Source organism: Nymphaea colorata, chromosome 7, assembly GCF_008831285.2.
Source record: "Nymphaea colorata isolate Beijing-Zhang1983 chromosome 7, ASM883128v2, whole genome shotgun sequence".
Lineage (NCBI taxonomy): Eukaryota > Viridiplantae > Streptophyta > Magnoliopsida > Nymphaeales > Nymphaeaceae > Nymphaea > Nymphaea colorata.
In genome coordinates this window covers 7,393,079-7,407,895 of record NC_045144.1, presented here as the reverse complement: position 1 = coordinate 7,407,895, position 14,817 = coordinate 7,393,079, and the positions used below count along the sequence as shown (strand labels likewise).

The following is a 14,817-nucleotide window of genomic DNA, read 5'->3' as shown; positions in this document are numbered from 1 at the left end:
GTTCAGAAGCGTTGGGTCTCGATGGGCCGCCACGAGTGCCTTATTTGCAAAGGCGCTTCTCGGCTGGTCAGGCTCTAGGTGGATAGATGACATTGTACAGACAGTTGGCCGACAATGTAGGCAGAAAGAAGCCTCTGGACATTGACCTTAACCTACCTCCACCTCATGAAGATCGTGGAGAAAAAGAAGTAGATATGAAGTGGCCGAATAAGGATATGAGAGTTTGGTAGTGCCAATACTCAGAAAGCTTTTTGTTATCTTTTCATGCGCCACGAGCTATCATTGTTGATCTATAACCTGAACAGGCCTCTAAAGTAAATATCTAGTGTCGTCTTGGTAAGTGGTCGCCCTAAGGCTACTTTATCTTCAAGAATGTGATGACCTTAACTTTTGAATCAACATCAAGCCCATTTAGGAAGCTGTTCGGGCGGTAATGTGATTATTATAATAACATAAACTGATAAGAGATTATAATCATCATGCTAATTTAGTGTCAAAGAGACCTTTCCTAATGTATTATCTAAGCAACTAATAATGGCATAACGGACTAATACAAGTGAATAGATTAAATAGGCAATCAAAGAGCAAATAGCTTCTACCATCCTACTTGATCCCACTAGAGCCCTAACCATCAAACTCCTTCAACTCTTCTCTTCCTTAATTGACTGGTCTTCCCAAGCTTCATTCAATTTTTATGAGTAACGGATGGAGAAAATCCCATGGCATGTTTGCATTGGAACTGGTGTTCCCATGCTTCCATCTCCAACTCCAAGCATGGATGTCAAGCATGATGAATCTGGAGTTCCACCTCCAGTGACGAGGATGTACAGTGCAAGTAGTGTCGTCGCCGGTTTTGTTCATTTCAAGTACTAGGCGGCCATAGTATCAGATGCGGGATGCAGTGCTTTGGCGTTGGTGGGTGTGCAGTTCAAAACACCCTTTCTCGATGGGCCTTCACGAATGCTCTATCTGCGAAAGGTGCTTCCTGACTGACCAGGCTCTAGATGGACATATGACCTTGTACATGTGACTAACCGACAATGTAGGCAAAAAGAAGCCTCTGGATATTGACCTTAATCTACCTTCACCTGTTGATGATCGTGAAGAATAAGAAGTAGACGTGAAGTGGCCAAATAAGATTCGTTGTTGGGTATAAGAATTTGGTGGTACCAATACTTGAAAAACTTTGTGTTTTCTTCTCATGCGCTGCTAGCTATCATTGTTGATATATAACTTGGACAAGTCTCTCGAGTTAATATCTAGTTCCTTCTTCGTAAGTGGTCGCCCTAAGGTTGCTTTTATCTTCAATATAGTGATGAAACCCATTTAGGAAGCTACTTGGGCAGCAGTGTGATTATTGCGGTAACATAAACTGATAAGAGATGATAATTATCTTGCTAATTTAGTGTCACGGAGACTCTCCCAAACATAGTATCTAAGCAACTAATAATGGCGTAACTAACTAATACAAGTGAAGAGATCAAATAGGCAATCAAAGAGCAACTAGCTCCTACCAGCCTTCTTGATCCCACTAGAGCTCTGACCATCAAACTCCTTAAACTCTTTTCTTCCTTAACTGACCGGTCTTCCCATGCTTCCTTCATCTTTTACAAGTAATAGATGGAAGCATTTCCCTAGCATTTTTGCATCGGAACTGGTGTTTTCATGCTTCCTTCTCCAACTCCAAGTATGGACGCTAAGCACAATGAATATGCAGTTTCTGTTACGCGACGAGGATGTACGAGTGGAAGAAATGCCATCGTCGGTTTCATTTGTTTCAAGTAGTAGGCAGCCATAGTAGCTTATGCAAGATGCAGTGCTCTGCCGTTGGTGGCCGTGCAGTTCATAAACACCCGGTCTTGATGGGCCACCATGAGTACTCTATCTGTCAAGGTGCTTCCCAACTGACCAGGCTTTGGGTGGACATATGACCTTGCACAGGCGGCTGGCCAACAATATGGGCAGAAAGAAGCCTCTAAATATTGACCTTAACCTACTGATAATCGTGAAGAAGAAGAAGCAGACGTGAAGTGGCCAAAGAAGATGTGCTGCTAGGTACGAGAATTTGGTGGTGCAAATACTCGGAAAATTTTTTGTTATCTTTTCGCATTGGCGCGTGTGTCCGATGTCAATACATGAAACAACTCCTAGAAGGATACTAAGCTTTTGTCTATGGAATTACAAAAACTTGTTCTTATTTTTTCTGCAAGTACTTCAAAGTTTAGTAGATACAACGGGTTTTTCCTTTTACTATAACTGGCTAACTAGCTTAAAGATTCAGATAAATTAACACATTTTTTGTATTTAATTGTAGAAACTGTGTATATGTGAATAGATATTCAGAAATTTTTCATTTTTTTGATGCATTTGTAGATGTGTATGATATTAACCAAGGGAAACATCTCCTACTAGGATATTTTGCTGTCGTTGTATGCAATCGCATGAACTGCATATAAATTATTTGTACTTATATTCTTGAACCCCATTTACAACAAAGCTTTTTGACATGTATAATTACCTTAAACTTATCTGATATGGGAGAAAATGTAAGTGTGTATTTGGGTAAAATTTCAAGGGCTTTCTTAATTAATCACTTTGGTTAATGGACAGTGACATAGCCACATAGATATGACAATATTATCTTATGAAAAGATAAGATTAGACAAGCCACCATCGGATGATTAAACCTGATCATATGCACCAAGTATTGGATCTTACAATGAAGATGTCATTAAATTCAATTTAAATCTGACTTCCAACTGAACTGCTTCGAAAAGGAAAAAATTTAGCAGTTCCAAAAAGAAAAAAATTAACATCCAATTAAGAAATTTTGATTCATATTTGAGAAATGACATTCTATGGGATTCAGATTAAATAAATATCCCAATAGGATTTGGGTTTGGATCGGATTTAATTATATATATATGTATATATGTGTGTGTGTATATATACTATGTCCAATGTCAGGACATTTTGAAAGTGAGTTCATATTTTTATCTGGTTCGGATGTAACTTAAAAATTCGATTTGGATTCAGATCTAAGTCGCTGGTTTTTGTTTTCCTCTAAAAAGCATAAAAAACTTAAACCAGCGACTGACTGTCTACCATTCACTGACCCAATTAGGTGTACCAAACTCTTTAAGGACATATCATAACTAGTGAAGTTATCCCATTGGTAATGTATGAATTTTTTTGTAAATTTATTTGCTTTCTCGAAGGAGAGTTTTTCTATTGAGACAAATACTTTTGAATGTTATAAGTTGGTACACCTTGTCATAATTTGATATTTAGCTTGGTAATAATAATAATAATGATGATGATAACAACAATTTTAATAATATCTTGTTTAACGTTAAATGTCTGAGATCCCAATAGAATCTCAATCGGCAAGAAACACATAGAGATCTCTGTGGTGCAGATAAGCGGATCGTAAGTTGCAGCACCATCAATTAAGACAAGGAACGGCTGCTCAGTTTCCTTCTATATATAGGTTTTGGGTGAGTAGGAGGTTATTCCACGGTCAGAATGAGAGCAAAAGTTCCTTCCCTCCCCTTTATCTAAGAGTCTCAAGCTGCACTCTTTTTTGTTGGTAAGAAGCATAGTCCCCCGTGGGTCGAACTGTTGATGTACAGAAGCATAGTCCCCCTTAGTGCTACATAAAGGTTTGAAAATGTATTTTCCTTATAAAGCTCGGACCCTCCTGATACAACCTCCTAGAAGAAGCTGTTAAGAAGAAAAGACTCAGTTCTTCAAAATAAAACTAGGATTGGATTGATGTCCTCCAGGGTTTTTGTTCTTTTGAGATGAACATGAAACAAGCATAGAGAAAACAAGAGAGTCCACCGAGGGAGTAATTACAGAGTTCAGTTAGGCTCCCATTTATCTGCTTCATGTAAACCTTCCAGTACTTTATCTCCTCGATGCATAGATTGCATGGTGGCTGCTTTAGTCGGCAGCTGATGCAAACAGGGATGGAGGTGTATAAGTATAATAAGTCTATAACGGTGACAGACGTCACCCGTATTTCCTAATTGAAGCTTTAAGTCAAGATCGGCTCAAACTCAACTATTCTAAACTCGTTTATTTTATGACAAAGTTTGCATACTTCAGCCAGCAAAAAACTCGTTTAAGTGGGATCGGCTTCTCCATGGTTTTGATTCTTCCTGTCCCATTTCTTCACTTTTTGGAAGGTGGAAGGGCTTTGCTGGATGTCACTCGGACTTGAGTTGAAATGAATCGAGTTACATAAACTTGAACTATGGACTCATTAAAAGGCTTGACCTTAAAGTAGAGCTCTAACTGATCAACTTGTTAATAAATTAGTCGAGTTCGAGTTGAGTTTTGTCGAACCAGTCTGAGTCCAACTCTAATTGGCTCAACTAATAAAACAATCCTTGGTGCATAAAAACAACGTCACTAATTTCTGTATGATTCATAAATGCGACTATTGAATCCCACCCACTACCTTAAAAATTGCGTCAATATTAATACCCATCTCCTTTGATGCGTGCACACTTTGTCCATCAAAGCCTTTCCAATTCCGTATGACACATCTTGCACCAACGTGGTACTGATGCCTTACTAATTTTTTTTACTGACTTTTCGTAGAAATGCCTCCTAGCTGTTGTACTTCCTATTGCAACGTGGGAACCAATATCTCCTCATAACTCAGGAATCCCTAGTGGGGCTGTTCTTAAGGCTCACATGTCTTTTCTAAAGCACTTCAGTATCAGTAATTTGAAAACATAAATAAGGATCATAGGAATATTAATTCAGCAGGTGAAAACCTGTAACTAAAATATGATCAATTTAAAATCTCTAGATAGATACGGCTAGGGATTCAACATATTTTGCCTGGAGTCGAGTCAATGAACCAATTCTTTCTGCATCCAACAGTCTTCTTTGAAGAGTGTCCCATCCCCAATCTTCAAACTTGAGGATGTGCTTAACAGACCCATCATGTGTAGACTCAGCATCAACCAAGACCTAACAAATGAATAGAAACACACAGAAAAAATAAATACGTACAATGATGATAAAGGACAGAGATAGAAGAACAGAGAACATAAGTCACCTAAAATTCTTCATTCTAGCAACCGTGATAAGGCAACTCACAGCTAGCCTAAAGGTATAATGCTACTGCTATGTAGCAAGAATAGAAAGACAAGTACTAAATTACACAAACACCACAAAATACTAGTCCAACAGAGGTAGCAAAGCTATTCTTGTCCCTCTAGAGAATTAACAGCATCGATTCAAAGCATTATTGCACCCCTGAAGTAAATGTCCATGAACTTCATGCATTATTCAACAAAACAACTGTTCACCCTGAATATACAAACACCCAGATCTTTTTCACCTTATGAAAGTAGATTTCAAACAAAACCCTAATTTTCATATGATGGTCATAGGGATGTCAATATGTCATCCAAGCCTGCAACAGAAACACATAATTTCAGGTTCAATCAATAGTGAAAATTCATTTAAAGCCAAAAATCAATCTGAGAACCACTGAATGCAACTTAGTTGGTAACGGGCTTGGTGAATGTGTCACAACAAACATACAGCAGCACTTTTGCATTGCTTTTAGTATCCAAATCTAAATCAGGCTGAACCTCAATACCTACAATGTATATCCAATAAAGCAAGTATCTAATAAAATAACACAAACATATGCCCCCATTGAACGTGAGAAGTTGCTACTGAGTTCCTTAGGCTTAAACTAATAAAAAGAACTTCTAATTTTGATCCGAAATGGATTCAGGGTGCAGGTGACACTTCTTGAGAAAGCTTGGGTGTAGGTGCAGCAATGATATGTTTGTGCATGTGTTTTTGTGTGTGTGTGAGAGAGAGGGAGAGAGCTAAAAGCAAAAAGATGCTTTTTGAAAATTGTAAAATAATCCTCTTCATGTAAATTGTAATAAAAAGATAACTTCAAAAGTAAAAGCATAAAATGTCAAAAAGAAACTTTTCATAAACTGTAAAATGATTCACTTTTTGGATCTTTTCTTTGTGTCTCCCTCCACTGATGGTCGAACCATGCAGCCACTACTCCTCCTGCTGCAGATGGGTTCCCTTCTTCCTTTTTCTCCTTCTCCTTCCTCCTTACTACTCCACTTTCTCCTTTCTCCACTACGTTAACACTGTACTTCTTTATATGGTTGGCTATGAACTTTTCCATGTTGACACTATAGCCACAAATATCTCTCGGGCTTTTATTGGTGAGGTTTTTCTCATGTATTTATCGACAAAGTTTTTTTTAAGGAAAATTTCTGGAAAATCTCAGATTTTTTTTAAAAATTAAAAAATCAAAAATGTTCAGTAAAATACAAGAAATGAAAAACTAATAAATATTGTATTGCATTTAGGAGGTCATGTTAAATACTTAAAACAAGAAGAAATAACACAATGAAACAAAAGTTGAAAAAAATTAAAAACAGAAAGTGAAAGAAAAAAATAAATGCAAAAATCGTGAAAAAATCGTGATAAATTGTTATAAAATTATTTTTAACCTTTTTTCAAAAAATCGCAATATTTCCCCTTTTCATCGTTTCTTTTGTTTTTTTTGGTAATATCACAAAATTTTCGAAAATATCGCAATATTTGTGGGCATGGTTGACACTCCACATGGTGTCATTCTGGAATTCTATTTTTGGAAGTTCTCTCAAAAGTGAGATATCTTTAAAGCTTTTAGTTCACCAGTTTATAGGAAACATGCTGCCAAATCAGTGGAGATCTTGAATACAAAAAGATGCATTTTCCTTAGAATGGGAAAAGAATCATGCATGGCAACTTGTTTTACCTGTTCTACATAAGGTGGGTATTTTATTAATATCAGAGGCATCTTAAGTGCTTCATCTAAACAATTGACAATTGAGTGAACTGTGAAGCTAGAGGGATACAAAAAACCGATACCGAAATGGCATGGTATTTCCAGATGACCATGGAAGATAGCATACCTTGTCATATCCACCATCATTAGCCTCTTCTTTTCCAGTTTGAAACAGCTGCTCCTTTCTTAGTCCAATTACTCCAGAATGCTTTCCATAGAAGATCAATTCACATGTATTGGCTTTCGATATTCTATTAGTGTGTTTAGACTTTCTTCTTTCACTCCAAGGTACTCTAGATGACCATTCCTGATAAACATCTTTCTTTCCTCTATAATCACCATTTTCTGATTCCTAGACATAGTAAGTTAACATGTAAAGGGAAAGACATATACAACAAAGGCACGATATCTTTTGCTGAATGCGTATTAAACTCTTGCTGCAAAGAAAAGTATCAAGTTAGCATGTGCTACAATTTTTCTCCTTTACCATCACTGGTTGGTTCTTTGTGCAAGTTCCCAAAGGCAAGAGGGAAAAGGTTGTTCCTTCTGCTACAAAAAGCCTACAACGACCCCCCAATGCATATTTTTGCAACATTGTCCTTCATGCAGCCAGACGGCTTTTTGCAATGTCCACTCCAGTTAGCGAACCTGAGCTGTCAAGAAGTTCGGCAAGCATGCATGACTTTGCACCTGATATAGAGAAGATATGGCAATCAGATGCTGGCCTGGAGCTCAAGTAAAAAATGTAAAAAACATGCCTTCAACGGTTCGACGGTTCGATCATGCTTAATTATGCAGATTTAAATGGATGAATGTCAATGCAAGTTACAAAAATGTGCAACGTAGTTGAGAGAAATTCTGCTAAACACAATGCAGATGGTGTCTAGAGAAAGTTAGCGATAACACACTTCATATGCAAAGAAAACAGCTTAAGATATTGTCCAAGTCCATGTAATAGACTCTTTAAGAAGGTTATCACACCCATGTACCACTTGCACCAGGTTCTGGTGTGGATGTAGGTGCAGCAAATTCAGTGGTCAAGAGATTTCAGGCTCAATCAACTATAGATACATATGAGACTCAACTTTGACACAAGTATAGTGTAGTCATTTGAGTCATAACTCCATAGGTTCATTAATTTGTTCTGATACACAGTCTATATGTTATCTTTTGCTATATATTAGTCCTCATTTTGCTCTCGATGTTAAAACCTTTAGTACTATAATTCTTTCTTTGATTTTCTAATGAATTGATAATTTCATGCTTACAACTGGTGTCCCGATTGAAGTAATCTAATCATGCTTGTACTCATTGTTACTGAACAACAACTATTACTTTATTTTGCACTATAGCTTATGAGCATAATTCTTCTTATTTAGTTAGTTTGTGGGGCTTTCTTCGAAGTACAGTTCACCAAAACAAAGGTAAGGGAACGTAGTTGCAAGCTTGATAATGACCAACCATTAGTTACTATGGTAGATCAGAAAATTTGCAACTCATGTCTTCCTATTTTCCACGTGATTGAACTGCTGCTCATTTTGTTTCCCTTAAAGTTGCCAGTTTCCTTTCTCTTCAATGTCAACCACAATTAGACATCAATATGTTAATGGCTTTTGGCATATATCTTTCATGGTGCCAGTTTAGCTTCCACATGCAGATGAACCTTGAACAGGTCTGAAAGTCATATTATTTGCTTAAGCTTTGAGCTTGCACTGGCTGTGCATTGAAGAACTTAAAGTATAGTTTTTATTGACAAGTTGCTTTGGCCTTTAGAATCTACCATGCACTACGTGATCACAATTCAGTACCCCACTTTGATCCATGTTTACACCAACAAATAACAATACGTTTAAGATGAAAAATATGACAAACTTCTCACCCTTCCATTAATGTGTGACTAAAGCTGATGAAAAATAGCCAGATATAATTAGCTCTTTTAACTCGTCTAAAAGAGAACCAATAATTTTAGAAAAGCCAATGCACTTTGTTTTTTTAGGGTTCTTTTCATAGTACAATTCTTTGAGGAACATGAAACTATATACTTTTACAAGTTACAACTATACCAAGACATCCTACAGTGCATTTGTTTCATTTGAAGTCTGCAGCACATAATAACATTGATCTGATATTAGCTTCCTGCATCACTTTAGACAAACAATTTTTGTTTACCAATTATCATGTATTGATACTTCTTATGATTCGTGGACTTGTGTGGTTAAGAAAGCCTTGTTATTGCCTGGCAAGCCTTTTTTTCAGATCTTTGATGCCATCGATAGATTAAAACTGTAACTGCTATAAAAATGCAATAAATCAATCACCAGACAATTATAAGAAAATAAAGTACATCAAATTATTAGTTGTTCTAATTCACAATTGCATAAAAGATTTGATGTTGTTATACACTATAATAGTTTTATCAAATCTTACATAATATATGAACTTTCTCTCATCATGCCAAATTTCCAGCTATTTTCAATGAGGATGATCCATCTTCATCTCACGATGGATGACTTCTGGCAATATTTTGGGCAATTAATCTAGTATGAGTTTGTGCCTTTCTTTTATTATCTTCTACAGAGCATTACATAATAAAAATCCAAAACAGGTAATGTTTTTCTGTTAGAACTTATTTGGGCTAGCTTCATGGATGCAAATTTCATTTGGTTTATATGCAAAACAATCCATAATCTTGTTCCTCTTTGTTAGATATGCACTTTAACATGATTAAGATGTTCAAACCATTGTCGCAATTTTTTTTTTTTGGTGATATATTTCTCAGGCAGGAAAATTCAGAGAATTTAAAAATTAAAAGTAAAAACTAGTAATAGAACTACCAAAATCAGAATTTTGTATTCTTACAAAAAACATGATAAAAATCCAAAACAGGTAATGTTAAGACAAACTATGAAAAGAAACATAAAAATAGTAGAATGGAATCGTCATATAACAAAATAAATTACCTGGAGCAACACAAAGATCAAGAATGTGATCCCCTGGGAAAACATTTAATGCCGTGACAGCAGCTCCAGATGCAGCATCAATTCCGTATATCTAAATTGAATCAACAGAATCTACTTAGTAACATATATTAAAAAAAGAAATATTAAAATCAATATGGTAAATGCAGTAGTTATAATATAAATATGTGTGAGTGTTTGTGTTTGTGTACGTGTGTGTTTTTTAACCACGGTATGGGACAACACAAGACACGCCCCTGAAAGTAGATTACACTCTTTATATTGCAATGCAATTATACATTACATGGTACCTTATGCTCTTGGCGCACTTCAAAAGTTGGCAAATGTTATACTCTTTAGTCTTTAGTTTCTTAAATGATTATGGCTCAGCCTCTACCCGTTTTTATGAGTATTACATGAGAAGCACCTGCATTTTAGAGGGAAAAACATCCATCCGGGGACAATTTGGTGTTGAAACTAGAGGGACATCATGCATGCCATAAATAGGCAGAAGTAGACCAAGAAGTTCACATGTGTGGCTTTTCTAACTGAATTCTTGTGCATTTGATGGTTTATTACTTTATGCAATTCAACGTTTCTTGATACCCATATTATTATTTCATTTTTAGCTAGTATGATTTTTTCCAGCATTAACTTCTTTTAAGTATTTTCTGATTTTGTTATCTTGCGATTTTGAAATCAAAGTTCACATTTTTTACAATGTTACAACTTACGATGTGTTCTTTAACATATCTTAATTTGAGCAGAATCAGTACAAACTATAATACATTTTTTACAACATTACTCCAAACTTATAACACCATTTTTTCATGATAATATTGTGATGTTATTAAGAAAAATTCATTTTGGTGACAAAATCTCATTATATTATTTCCAGTAAAAAAGTCTAACATGTGACGCCTTAGGTTTATAGTTGTTTCAAATGAATGAAGACTTGTAAAAGATGTCAAGGCCACGACAAGTCCTGTTCAAAATGATGTTTTTTCGAAAACAAGAAGAGAGATAAACATGTTCATTGAGCATAGTGAGGGTATTAGAATCGGTAGATAGAGAAGGAGCTACTATGGGTGTATTTGTTTAAGGATCTTGATAGAGCCAAAGAATCTATACAAGCTCCTAGCAAATATTATATATATATATATATATATATATATATATATGTCATATCAATATAATGGATAGAAGATGGAACCATAATGCTTTAGCTTTGTGGTTTTCGTCACAATACAAATAAATGCCCGTAATGCTTTCTACTGCAGCCATTTAGATGTGTATGCCACATTTTTTCATATGTTGATAAGCATAAATATTGACGTACCAAAGCTTAGATATTTTTTTTTATTAGGTAGACCACAGTAACCAAATCTAAAAATTTGATCAACAAAATACTCAATCAATATAATGATAACTATGGGAGCAGAATAAACTGGAATATTCATATTTGATCTACATCATTTTGTGAGAATTATCAGCTCTTCAATTCTTCAACTCTTTTGAATCAGATAAAGTTTTTAAATTTTTTATTAATCTTTCTCTAAAGACTCCTTTATCATTGTCCAATCCATTGAAGACAAGTTGGCATATCTCAAAAAAAGAATAGGCTTAGAGACACACTGACTCAAAGAACCCAGCATGATTGCAGCAGGACTAAATCAGTCAACCCTATGCAAAAGAAAAAGATTGAAAATGCCTTGCTAAAAAGCTTTCTAATCTCATTCATACTTGTGAAATATATACATAAAAAAAAACGCAGAAGATTGAGACCTTAGTCTTTATAGCAAGTTTCTACATGAGCTAAAATCATGTCCAAGAAGATCACAATGTTACCATTCCTTCCCAATAGACCTTAGACCTTGCAATTTGAATTTGTGGTGCAATTGCAAAGAAACCTGGGAGCCATTCAAGCTTACAACCTAGCTCAGCTTCCACATCTGCAAGTAGAGTCTCAGAACCTGGTTTAAGCCTTGAAAACAAAAACAGTTACTTAAAATATGCACAATTCAAAACTAACGGGGACAAAGACCATAATAAAAATTTTACATAATGCTGATATAAAAAACAAGAAGCACAATCAAGAAAGGTTTCTGTTATAGGCAATACATCAAAGAGGTGTTGATAGGTGTATCATGTGGGATCAGTATGCCTTTTATGCCAACTGGGCCAAACAACTATTCGCATGTGGTAAGCCATAAAAAATCATGATGGCTGTACTTTGTAAGTAAAGAAAGGAGTGCGGAAAAGCCAAACTCTCAGAAAAGTGTCTTGAAGCAGCTTTTACACCACAGTAGACATTCGCTATGTCTTTAAGAGATAAACATTATGATAAGCTACATTAAGCGTGCCATTGTGAAGTATTTACCTATTATAAGATGCGCAATTAATAAAAAACAAAGTGATTTTTCCAACTTCAGGTCCAAGTTTACTCCTCACTGGTTGCTACTATAATGAGACTCCTCCTCCAGTTGTATATGACTCTGGAACTTAGTTGTTAACGTGTCGCCTAAGCGACGCTTAGTCGTGGACTAGGCATGAGTCCACAGCCCTCGCCTAAGTCATGGACTTAGGCGAGGGGTTTGGTCTTGGCGCCAAGGCCAACCAAGGCTGTTACCCTTCTTTAGACACCTCTAGGGGCGGAGGTAGGTGTGGGATGCATGGGGCGTATGAGTCACACAGCGCACTTTAAAACCTTGTTTCTAATGGCTGGATTTGAGTAGATTTTGGTCCAATTATATGGATCAGCCCATGAAACCCCGTCATTGCTCTAAGACCAATTGAAAATTTGTTACCTATATATTTAGTACTCCATAGACAAAATTTTTTGACTCTGCTCGTAAACATCTTTAGTTAAAGTTTAGTTAATGGGGCATAAGGAAAAGGGGGTGGCTCATGGGCCCCCTAGTATTTTTGAAAAAAAAAATTATTCCATCAAAATTTCTGGCTCCGCCCTTGTAGGAAATAAAAAGGTGATTGCCCAGAGCCCCTTTTCTCTTAACCCATTGAAAAACAAAGAAAAAAAATGCTAAAAACAAAAAGGTTTTGAAATATGAAACATAACATGCTTGAAGCACACAAAATGTTAAAAACAAGAAGGAAAAGTATTTAATGGGTTTTGAAAGATAAAAGCATAAGATGCCTAAAGCGTGCGCTTCAGGCACCGGTTGTGCACCACCGCGATGTGTGCGGCTCAGTGAGGTGCACACAACAGGCACGTCTGCGCATCACCATTACTAGTCGAGGTGTCCTACTGTATGTGGATGGTAGTATGATCGGGCCACCACCTGCAATGTTATTGCTGCTGCGATACTTTACCATATCTATTTTTTTTTTATACTTATATATTCAAATTTGAATCTGAATGAAGAAAAATCTATACCATATCCAAATGCAAAATTTGAATTCGTAATCTGAATCCGATTTTTAGATTAATATTTGAATCCAAATCTAATTTCAAGCTGAACCCAAAGCATTTATAGTCGTCGAGTTTAGGATATTTATTTAAATATATATATATATATATGATTCGAATCCAATCGACATTTACTTAAATCCAAAGTGGAATCCTATTGAATGTCATTTCTTATACCTGAATCTGGTCCCAATTCTTAATCAAATACCAATTTTTTCCTATACCTTTTTTTTTATGTATTTCATAGGATACTGCTTCTAAATAGAATTTATTGACGTCCCAACTCTAAAATGACCATGCTGCTAGGATTAGGCCTGTCGGGCCGGCTTAATAACTGAAAATTGAGTCCAGGCCAGGCCTGACACCCAACTTCCGAGCTTGGGCCAGGTCCGGCCCCATCTGACCCAGTTAGAATAAAAATAATTTTTTAATATAAAATATTATATATATACCCCGTCGAGTCTACTCGGGTGGGTCTAGACTGATTTTTTCAAGCTCGGGCTCGGGCCCGATCGAGCCAAGTACCAAGTACTCGGGCCTGATGCCTAAGCTTAGGTAGGATCACTTTATACCCGGGCGGGTCTAGACTGATTTTTTCAAGCTCGGGCTCGGGCCCGATTGAGCAAGTACCAAGTACTCGGGCCTGATGCCTAAGCGGATCACTTTATTGCATATAAAGTGTTGCATGTTTTCTTTTGCCCTGAATACAACTGATGGCCATCTCACCACAACCTCTTCTTCACCGAACCTGGTTATTGCACTGTACTTGTGCACCAAATTTCTTATTACTTATTAACGATTGTTTTTAAATTTAAAAACTAATTAAATTATAATAATTATGTAACGCGTGTGGGACCCAATGTGTGGTGGGGTGAAGACCGTGTGCCCACGAAAAAAAGAAATCTTCACATCCCTCTAGTAATTTTCTTATTCCCGATTTCAAGATGTAAATTTCCTCAAAAAAAATTTGAAATTCAATTGAGATTAATAAGAACCAAATGCAAGTTCCAAGAGTATGATATTAAAGAGGATTTCAACAATTAATAATTATAGATTAGGCTATGAATTTTTAGAATTATGTTGAAAATTCAATGACAAACAAAAGAATTACTTAGTTGCAATGAGCATTTGTCCGCATTAGTTTTTACGTATACATTCCTTGTGGATTTGCACCTTTTTTTTCATGTATCAATGCTCCTAAGAATCTAAAATATAAAAAATATTTTTTAAATAAAATTAAAAATTTTGAATGTAAAATATATTTTAAATAATAAAATATATATTATGATTAAATAAAATGATAATAAAAATTAAAAAAGATAATTGGGTCGAACCATGCCTCATCAAACCGGGCCGGTTTTTTCAGGCCCAGGCCTGATCGGGCCAGGTACTCATTAGGTACCTGGGCCCGGTGCCTAGGCTTAGTGGTAACATTTAATCTTTCTAAAATTATTCAAATTAATGTTCCTTAGTTCAGAATATTTTGCTAGCCCACCATATGCTTGCAAAAGGCTTAGATGCTTAATTTTTATACTAATTTAACCTTTTTTTCTTTTTAGATTTTTTTTTTTTAAACCAGATGTATGGATCAGACCTATGTT

At 35.9% G+C, this 14,817-nt stretch overlaps 1 pseudogene; it reads right to left on the bottom strand.

Annotated features, from left to right (window-relative positions):
* Positions 1-4,818: 4,818 nt before the first annotated feature.
* Positions 4,819-12,567, bottom strand: LOC116257711 (uncharacterized; annotated as a pseudogene).
* Positions 12,568-14,817: the final 2,250 nt, after the last annotated feature.